We start from the raw sequence: 9486 nt of genomic DNA on the forward strand, positions 1-9486 counted from the left end.
TGTTCTCTTGTTTTCGCGTAGACAAGAACAACAGTTTTCAATCCTAAAAATATGCAACCAATTTTGTGTGAACATTTTCAGTTAAAAGCAGGCAATGAAAATTTTTCAATAAAGTCAAGTTTTGCAACGCTGCGTTTAAAAACATGCTTTACATCCAATCGATATCTTGTCGCACTTAAAAGCGAACACTGCAACCAACCAGTTAACTATGTCGACTTCTTTGGAAAATGTGCATTTAAATTGCATCGCCAAAATTAAGCGATGGCGAGTATACTTGTCACATAAAGAGTACGCGTAATACGAAATTAGATTGCAACGAAATGTGTTTACAAAATGACATACATATTATGGCAAACGATAAAATTTTGACGAGAAAATTCAGGAAAGACGGATGTACGGATCATGACGTTTTCGTCATAACAAAACAAAATTTTGCACTTTTTCGCGGCACAGTTAACAGTTTAGCTAAGTATGGGGAGGTCTTTACAACTCCCATAGTGACTTGAGAAGCATCCACCTTTCATTATGCCAATGAATGCAGGATCATTCTCTGAACTGAATCTAGCCTGTTTGCCAGCCTGTCTGTCTCTCCGACCGTCATTGTAATTGTGCTTCCAAGTCCAAGTTTAATGCCCGTCGATCTGTTTTGTTAGGGACAGTGATCCAATACTTTTTGTAGTGCATTTTTATTTTGCAGGAAAACTATTACACGAGAAAGCTGAAGTGAAGTGAAAAACTTGATGGCTATGAATTAGATGCGTGAGATGAGTTAGATGATTAGATCATGCACACTCATCAGGTCCTCGTCCCACTTCTTTTTGACCATCACCGTATTACACCTGCAGGCAGCATCCACTCGGTGATTGGTCACATCAACCCGAAGAAGAATCCTATTCAAAGTGAATTTAAATTTTGAAAAAGTCGTTTTAAGAACAACCACGATCAATACTTCTCGTCAAAAAGTCATGCATGAGAGTAATTAAGCATATTAAGTGAATGCAGAAAATTCAGACCTAACGATACAATTTTTTAAACCTTCGCTCTTATAATTGCTTTTTCCTACAAAAAAAGAATTCCTTACGTAAACAACATTTTATCATATCCTACATTACTTGTGGCATAATAGAGGATCGAGACTGACTTGTTATTATCAGGATCGGTTCAGAATCCATTTAAGCTTTTCTATTCGTCTGATTATTTTTGCGTTCAAACTACACAGAGCAATTCACGAGATATTTTCAAGATATTGACGAACTTTTGCCTAAGAATATTTTATAAGGAGAAAAAGTTGATATAGGAAATAATATTTATAGGTATGCAAAGTAAATGTGGGACACTTGCATCGGATAGAACTATTTTTGGCGCCCATCCCATACACTCGTTCTGGCAAAATACAGAACTTTTTATGACAACAAACCCAAATTTTAGGAATTTTTTCATTGAAAAGAGTCTCGAGTAGTCTTCTCGCTTTCAAATAAAAGCCTTTTGAGAAATACGCTGTATTACGATAAAAAGTTCTGATTTTGATTATTTTATAGCAAAAATATATGAAGAATAATAACTTCTCTAACGAATGGAAATGAACTAATCTAAATTCGGACCGCGACGATTAACGCTCTAATCTTCCGCAAAAGACTTATTAAAGAAGTCATTTTTATATTAGTAAAATTTATTAAATTATTAACTTTTGATTGCAATACGCCAGGCGGCGTAGACCATTTGGAGGTCGACCTTGCTCGTTTATTAAAAAATGCAAGAAGTTTACAAATCCCGTGAGAAAGATAAGTAAGAAAATTACATTCGGACCTGACCCAATCTTTATTACCCTCATCACCTACTAAAGGAAAACAAAAGAACTAACTTTAATGCTTTATGATATTGCGTAGGCGTGGATAATTTCTTAATTTTCAGAATAAAAGAGGAAACGTATGTGATGTATGTGTTGTATTTCATGGGAACCAAGGAAAGATCATGGAAAGCAAAGTTGTCCGCATTTTTTGTTACATGACGTGTGGACGTAGTAGGCGTCTTCTTTGAAAAGTTTGGGTAATTTTCAGATTGTTTTGCAAGTTTGTAGGCCATATCTTCTGTTTAAACAGATGCTACGCAAATGGGCATATGGACAGACGGATACGCTTAAATCGATTCAAAATTTGATGCTGATCAAGAATATACAAACTTGGCGACGTCTCTGAAACTGCCTTCCAGGCATTTCAAACATTTTGATAAAACGAATATATCTCTCATTCTTTGGTGCTGAGTATAAAAAATACAACTTGGAACTACAAGTACATTGCTAAGCGATTTTCGGTAAATTCAAAATTTTTAAACAAAAGTTTTTAAATTTTTACGTGGCCCGTTGTATTTCTTCTAAATTGAGTATAAAGCCACTGAATAAAAGCACGGCCTACGTGCACTGGTATTTGAAAAGTACCTCGCCTTTGAATTAATTCTCTTTTCAAATCCCTGACTGTTGTTAAAAGAAAGCAACAATCTGGGGCCATCTTATAGGTGAAGTTATCGAGTAAACTCCACAGCTGTTGATTATCGCTTTGCTGTAACTAACTCGCTATCGATAGGTAAGGTGTACATTTTCCTTATTACAGAATAAAAAACATTCCGATCATAAAATTGCTATCGCGTAGCATATGGAAATTACGGTTGAGCCTACTCTATATCGACAGCTACAAACCGGCACCTCCTTTTCACTTTCTAAAACTGTTCTCTTCTTATTCTATTCTATCCAGAGTGCAGCTAATGTGAGTCATTTGAAAACAGAAGATCTTTGTTTGTACCTTAGCTGAATTTTTATCATTCAAAATCCTTTAGAGAACTCGTTATAACTCATTATAACATAACTTATAAATATGTCAGCGAAAAGGTTTAAGGCAGCCCTGAATGTTTCCGTGTCGCTGTTGATTTTCTGTAAAAGAGAACTAACAAACTCTTTTCCTTTCCTGGATTAACTTTCAATCATCTTATATGAACTCTATAGCAAAATATATTCATTCATCAAATAAAGTAGACTAACATCCACCTTTTATGGAAGCAAAATTTTTCATCTTTATGCCTGGAAAGCACTTTTATACCATGATATAAAACTCTAAATGAATGTATACAAAAACATTACTCTTTACTATTTTCAAACAAAATGTTTGGAAACAAAGTTTTGTATAAAAACATCCGTTTTTTATTAAATTAGCCCTAGAAGCACTTTAAAATTACTTAACTCTTTAAAACAATCTTGACAGTAGGAGAAAAAGACATAATTCAATAATAAGACCTAACAAATCATTATAAAGATGATTACCTCGTTATTGTTGGCCAAACACCCAAAACAAAGAAACCAAATGCCAGCATTCGTGGAACACTAAATGAACGATCGCAAGCAATGGCATCCAAAATATTATAAGCCAAACGTTTTTATATTTATTTTCTTTTTTTGTTTTTTTTTTTTTTTTTTTTCTCCTTTTCAAGATAAACTCTTTCGCTATGTGTTTGTTCTTTGGCTAAATGCCAAAACAATTTGTCTCGCAATCATATACCATCACAAACCATATTAATATAAACGTAGATGAATGTGTGTTTGTAAACGCGCGCGCGGGGTTAGCAGCAAAAAATCAAATAAAATCACTCTGCATAAAACTTTATCATATACTCCAGCAACAACGGCAACAACACCAACAGCAACAATGATGAGAATGGAGAGCAAAAAAAGTAAAAAATGAAGGAAAAAAAAAGATGACTGCAACACGTTACACACTAGCGCATGAAAAATGTCACAATTCCCGGCACACAAAAGAGTTGTTTTACAGGTTACAATATATCACATAAATATATATATAAATATATATATATATATATATATATATATACTACACTACAGTTACAAAATTACGTAGACAAAAAAGTAAAAGAGCATATAAAAGAGATATAGTCGACTAAAAGTAAATGCAGTGTTTTTCCATGGCAGCATATGTTCAATGAAAATATTTAGCACAAAAAAAAAAAAAATAGAATTTTGAACAATTGTTAAAGTTATTTACGTTTACCCTGCAGCAGCAGCAAGCACACTCAGCTCAATTTTATTTAAAATGTAATAAATTTTTTAGTTTTTTTTTTTTTTCGTTTCTTTTTAATTCAAAACCATTCTGCAATAGTAAGCGGTTTTCATTTCACATTTAAACCATTGCTGCTGTAGCAGACAAATCTATGAAAGAAAAAACGCGGCAAAGAAAGCTTTTTTCTTGTTTTCTTTTTTTGCAAGTCCCAGATAATCTAAGCTAAGGGTAGAGGAATTTTTTTTTTGCCATAGTTTTTTTTTATGCAGGTATACGCGCTTAATACGGTTTGAGTAGCAAAGCAAAGAAAAAACAAATTCAATTTTCTTCTTTTAACACTACAGAGAAAGAGAAAAATATTTTTTATGTGTACTTTGTAAATATTTTACACTCAAGTTTATTAACACTTTTATCCAGATAGATGAAGCCTCCTTTGAAGATAAATTGCATTTCTAAGACGAAATGAACATCTTTTCTGACTTTTGCTTTTTTAAGTTTTCTGTTTTCTCAGCTAAATGTTTTTATGAACTGTGTGTATTATTTTTTTTTTTGTGTAACTTTTAATTTTATAAAATTTTTTTTAGTTATTTCTTATTAAAATTATTTTTCAATTTTGTTTTATTATTCTTTAACCGACCGTTGGTCATATAACGGGTCAATGTAATCTAAAGTTATGATTATATGCTGCGTTATGGTTATGTTACACGTTCAAAGTTCACTGTTAAAATGATATTGTGTAGCATACATTTAGGCGCATTAACCCCTATACATATCTACAACATCCCTATCTATCTAGTTACTCATCTTTCTATCTATCTATCTACACTATCTATGTATCTATATACATATGCATATGCTCAATTATTTAGGTATATACACATACACATATACACGAATACAAATAGTTTGCCCACTAACATCCTCTATGCACTCTGACGATACACTCCTCTTATCTTCTTATCTCTGATATGTATGTATGTGTGTATAGATATTACTGGTATAAATTCCCTCACCCCGATCCGTAAAACTAACACTCCCATCAAATGGCCTTTTATCTCTGACGCCCTATGGCATCAAAGCTATTAATCTTGAATATAGATGTATGCATTCAGTAAGAACAAACCCAAAGCACAGGAAAATAAACCAATTAACACACGAACACACATATGGTTTATAACTATAACTAGTATTATGCTATAGTATACTCTATGCATGCGCCTTATAGTCCGCTACGAAATGCACCGTAAAAGACGTCCAAACGTTTTGAAATGCCGGTTAAGACTGAATTTTAAAAAACTGATATAGCCTACGATGGCTACAAAATACACAGCCAGACGATGTATTATCATCAACAATATGCTGCTACTGCAGGCTATACAGCGTTAACAGCAATACCAACAACAATAAACAAACCTCGCCATATACTCAATACCGGCAAAGAAACGTTTGCATTATCATTAGGATTTTACTTTTGCTCGGCTCTCAGGTTTATATGTTGTTGCTGCTTTTGTTGTTGCTCGTTTCTGTTCGACGTCTGCGTGTGCTTGTGCAAAAAGATTTCTCTTCAATAAGCGTTAAAAATGAAAGAGAAATTTTTTGTTATGCTCCTTCTCTCGCTCTATCTCTCTCATCCTGTCTATATCTCAATGCACTCGTGCATAGCCAGCTAAGCTTCCTCTTCCTCTTTATGGTGCACTTAATCAACAACAACGTGTTTTGTACACTATTGTGAGTTAACGGTGCGTATGAATGAAATTCATTTCCCAAACCTCTTATTTTCATAATATTGTTATTTGCATTGTATGCATATATTTGTTGTGTTCTGTTGTGGTATATGCATATGTAGAGAGGTTATCCGTTCTGTATATCCCATTTGTAATACGTGTACGTGTATTTGCATATGTATGTGTCCTCAAATAGTGGTATGTGTACAAGTGCGTACATATATAAATTTAAGGTACACGTAAATACTCAGCATATATAGGTCGTTAACGTGAATATAATGAAATCAATTTATGTCACTGCAAGTATATTAGAGAAGTGAAGGACGAAAACAATTCATTTGACAATACACAAAATAATATGCAATAAATTAAAGCTTGTCGATATGTTTTTAAATAGATGCTTTATTATTACTGTTGCCTTTTATGTTGTAATTGTTGAAAAAAGAAATGAAAGATTTTTATTGAAAAATATTTAAACATTATCTGACCGATATGAGACTTACAAGTACCGTATTTGTAATTTTAGTCATACGTCTGCTCTGATAATAAATCATTCTTTTATTTGTCGGTTCGTCCGTCCGTTTGTTCGTTCATCCGTCGATCCATCTCTCCGCCCACATTCTTTATCTCGTATTTAACAATTTGGAAGTACGTTTCTTCATAATTTCATAGCCATGGAATATATCGAAGGATATCGTGGACTGAAAAGTTTTGACATAAAGCGTCATATCGCTTTCTAGGGCGAGGCACAACAATTTACTCTTCAATAATTTCGTGAAATCATAAATCAAAAAAAAAAAAAAAATCATTTTTTAGGAGCAAATTCCATTATAGCACAATTTCAAGTCTCTTTTTTTCTGTTTCTTTCTCACGCAAGTGAAAAGCAGCTCTTCACAAAATCACTAATTCACTTTGCACGTAGAACAAATAAAACTAAAAAATATTATTTTCAAATAAATCTATATACGGCATATATACATCATATCTAATTTAGTAAACATAAACGATTGGTCTAACTAGACTACAGGTCTCTTGCACAGCTCACTCACGTAATTATTTAATACACTGAAGAGGTTATTTAACTAGAAATCCTTTTACATAGCTTGGAACCTAAAATATGGATATGTACAACAGCAACTACAAATAATAAGAGAAAACTAGAAAAAAATACTGACTCATGCCTAGAACGAAAACCATACTTGTCTCCCGCTTAAAACAAGGAACATTTACAATCGATTTTGCATTATTAGGTAAGTTGTTCCTTAACATTATAGCGCTAATAAAAAACCCATCTCGAAGATGTGCAGTATCTGTGTTGTGATAAAACAAGATTCTTAGCTCCTTTAAATCTAACAAATTACTTGAGCTCCTAAATAAAGCTAAAGTACGAGACCAAATATAATTCTGGAGTTCTGGGTGAGAGTTGAGGTACGCAGCGTGTTTCGAGCTATAAACACGATTGCCATATACGTTCTTTTCGAACTAATTTTATGATCAACTATAGAAGACGAGGAAAGGCGAAAACCAGACGGCAACTTTTTTAGCGGAATATTTTCTATATAGCGGTAATAAGAGTAAAATCGCTTAATAATTGAGTACAAATTTTAGGTTTTATTTTACTGCTATGTTATTTTATACATGACTAAAGCTGTAGATTTACATTCGTTAGGAAGCTTCAAAGCTTCTTTCAAACATACGCCTGCGATTTTACTATTTGTTATACTTATGATCGAAGAAAGGAAATATATATAACGATTATATGAGTGTACTATATGCCAGGGGATCAGAAGACGGCAAAACTTTCGCATTTAATTCGCGCCAATTCATCATATTTTTCTTAAATTTTATGCCAATATCTTCATCTTTCACAAAAGCAGTGGGTATCATCTTTCTTATAAGCAATGAATATCGTCTTTCATATAAAGAATTGTATTTTTCAATTCGCCTATATTTCTTCAATTAAGTTAAAAGCACGTCCTCACAAGTTATTTCTTATTTCCAAAATGATCCAGAAGTCAGATGAGTCTAAACCGTGTTTAGTGATTTGGAGAACGGTGTGAGCTCAATTTATTGTGAAACAAATTTCGAGGAACTAATGCAGCATGAGAGAACGCATTGCCTTAATATAAAAAACAAACTTCATCCGTCCCGAATCCTTACGAATAGAAGTTCAAGCGAACGGCACATAGTGATATTGTTACAGCTGTCTATCCCCCTTTCCAGCCCTAAATATCTAATTATGTATACCTGGTACCCTATGGGCTCGTATTCTCTCACTCACATTATTTTTCTATCTCTTAAAATAGTTTTATATATTTTATACGTTATCTGTTACTTATACGCCATGTTGATCATACAGTTTTTAATGTACTATGCTCCAGTAAGAAGAAAGGAATGTTGAAAGGAATGTATATCGACATACGCTCACATCTGGGAACTTTAATGTGTAAGGTACGATCAAGTAAAATTAATCTGATGTAATTTTCTTTCAATTTTTTAAGACAATTTGTCCTTTTTTTCCTTTAAATTTTAACTTAATTCGTAAAAAGATTTAATTTAATGCCCGCCAGGCTTTTCCTCTCTCTCTTTAATAAGAACTTAATTAAACATTATCCAAGCGTGTCCTTTAAAAATCGCTCTTTTTAGGTATACGTGCGGATGTATGTACATGAAAATTAAACATATATATACGTATATGCAAAGTACATGCATACGCAAGTTTAAGCGCCAAAATATTATGCCGTCATAATAAAGGCTATAATACACAGTAGAAAAAGAGAAAATAGAAAAAAAAGAAAAAAAAAGAACAGAAAAAGCAGAAATGCACAGTGCTTTACGCAAATACACAGACAGAAACCTTACTACTATGCGACATTGAACGTGAAATAATGTTTTTCCACTTTTTTTTCTTCTTCTTGTGCAACTTTTATGCATACATACAATAAAGCAAAAAAAAAGCAATTTTTTCTTTTTTCTTATTGTGCAAAAAATTCCACGTGCTAAAGCGAATTCTCTTTCATTTCGTCGGGAGAGCAGAGAAAAAAAGAGAGAGAGAGAGAGAGAGAGAGATAAAGAAGCAGAAAGAGCGAAAAGGGTGACAAAAATAGCGCAAGCGTTCTCTTAAGTAAATAAAATTATCTGAAAAATTAATAAAACATTTCAAATGAAATAATTTATGACATATAATATGCGATGATGCTGACCTAAGACAAGTCACAAGCGGTTGTTTACACAGAGTTTGGCACTAAAAAGATGTTCTTATGATGATTATAAATATAAAATTCTTTCAAATATTATTATGCTTATCGTTTAACAAGCCTTATTATCATTATCTGTACGAGTACAATGCTAACAAAGCCATTTACTTAAAACGGTTTATATAATGCTGGACCTGTTCTGAACATGTTTATACATGAAAGGGCAACATTCTTATAATCGCACTTGTATATAATGGAACCATTGTAATATGCGCTTTAAAATTTTTCTCACAGGTAAGATGTGGTTTTCCAATGTACCCGATGTCTCCTGTTTGAAATCGAACGGCCACAATCCACTATCCCCTCTCTTCATTACCCCTTTTCTTATTAGCCTTAAAGCCATTTCACACGATGCACATAAATGGGACCGGATTTCTCTAACATTTAAAAACTAGTTTCTAACCTACAAATTATTCTTAACTAACCCGCACATTGGCTTTTATT

The 9486-nt window shown here is 32.9% G+C and overlaps 1 protein-coding gene across 7 annotated transcripts in view; it reads right to left on the reverse strand.

Annotated features, from left to right (window-relative positions):
* LOC119640089 (Down syndrome cell adhesion molecule-like protein Dscam2) overlaps window positions 1-4604 on the reverse strand; it is a 106890-nt gene extending 102286 nt beyond the window's left edge. For 6 of the 7 annotated variants that reach the window (XM_038037881.1, XM_038037883.1, XM_038037879.1 and 3 more), the window contains exon 1: window positions 3311-4044. The gene's annotated coding sequence lies outside the window, so the exon portion shown is untranslated. The other variant, XM_038037880.1, reaches the window with a different exon arrangement.
* Between the last annotated feature and the right edge of the window lie 4882 nt (window positions 4605-9486).

This window comes from Glossina fuscipes, unplaced genomic scaffold (genome assembly GCF_014805625.2).
Source record: "Glossina fuscipes isolate IAEA_lab_2018 unplaced genomic scaffold, Yale_Gfus_2 115, whole genome shotgun sequence".
Taxonomy (NCBI): domain Eukaryota; kingdom Metazoa; phylum Arthropoda; class Insecta; order Diptera; family Glossinidae; genus Glossina; species Glossina fuscipes.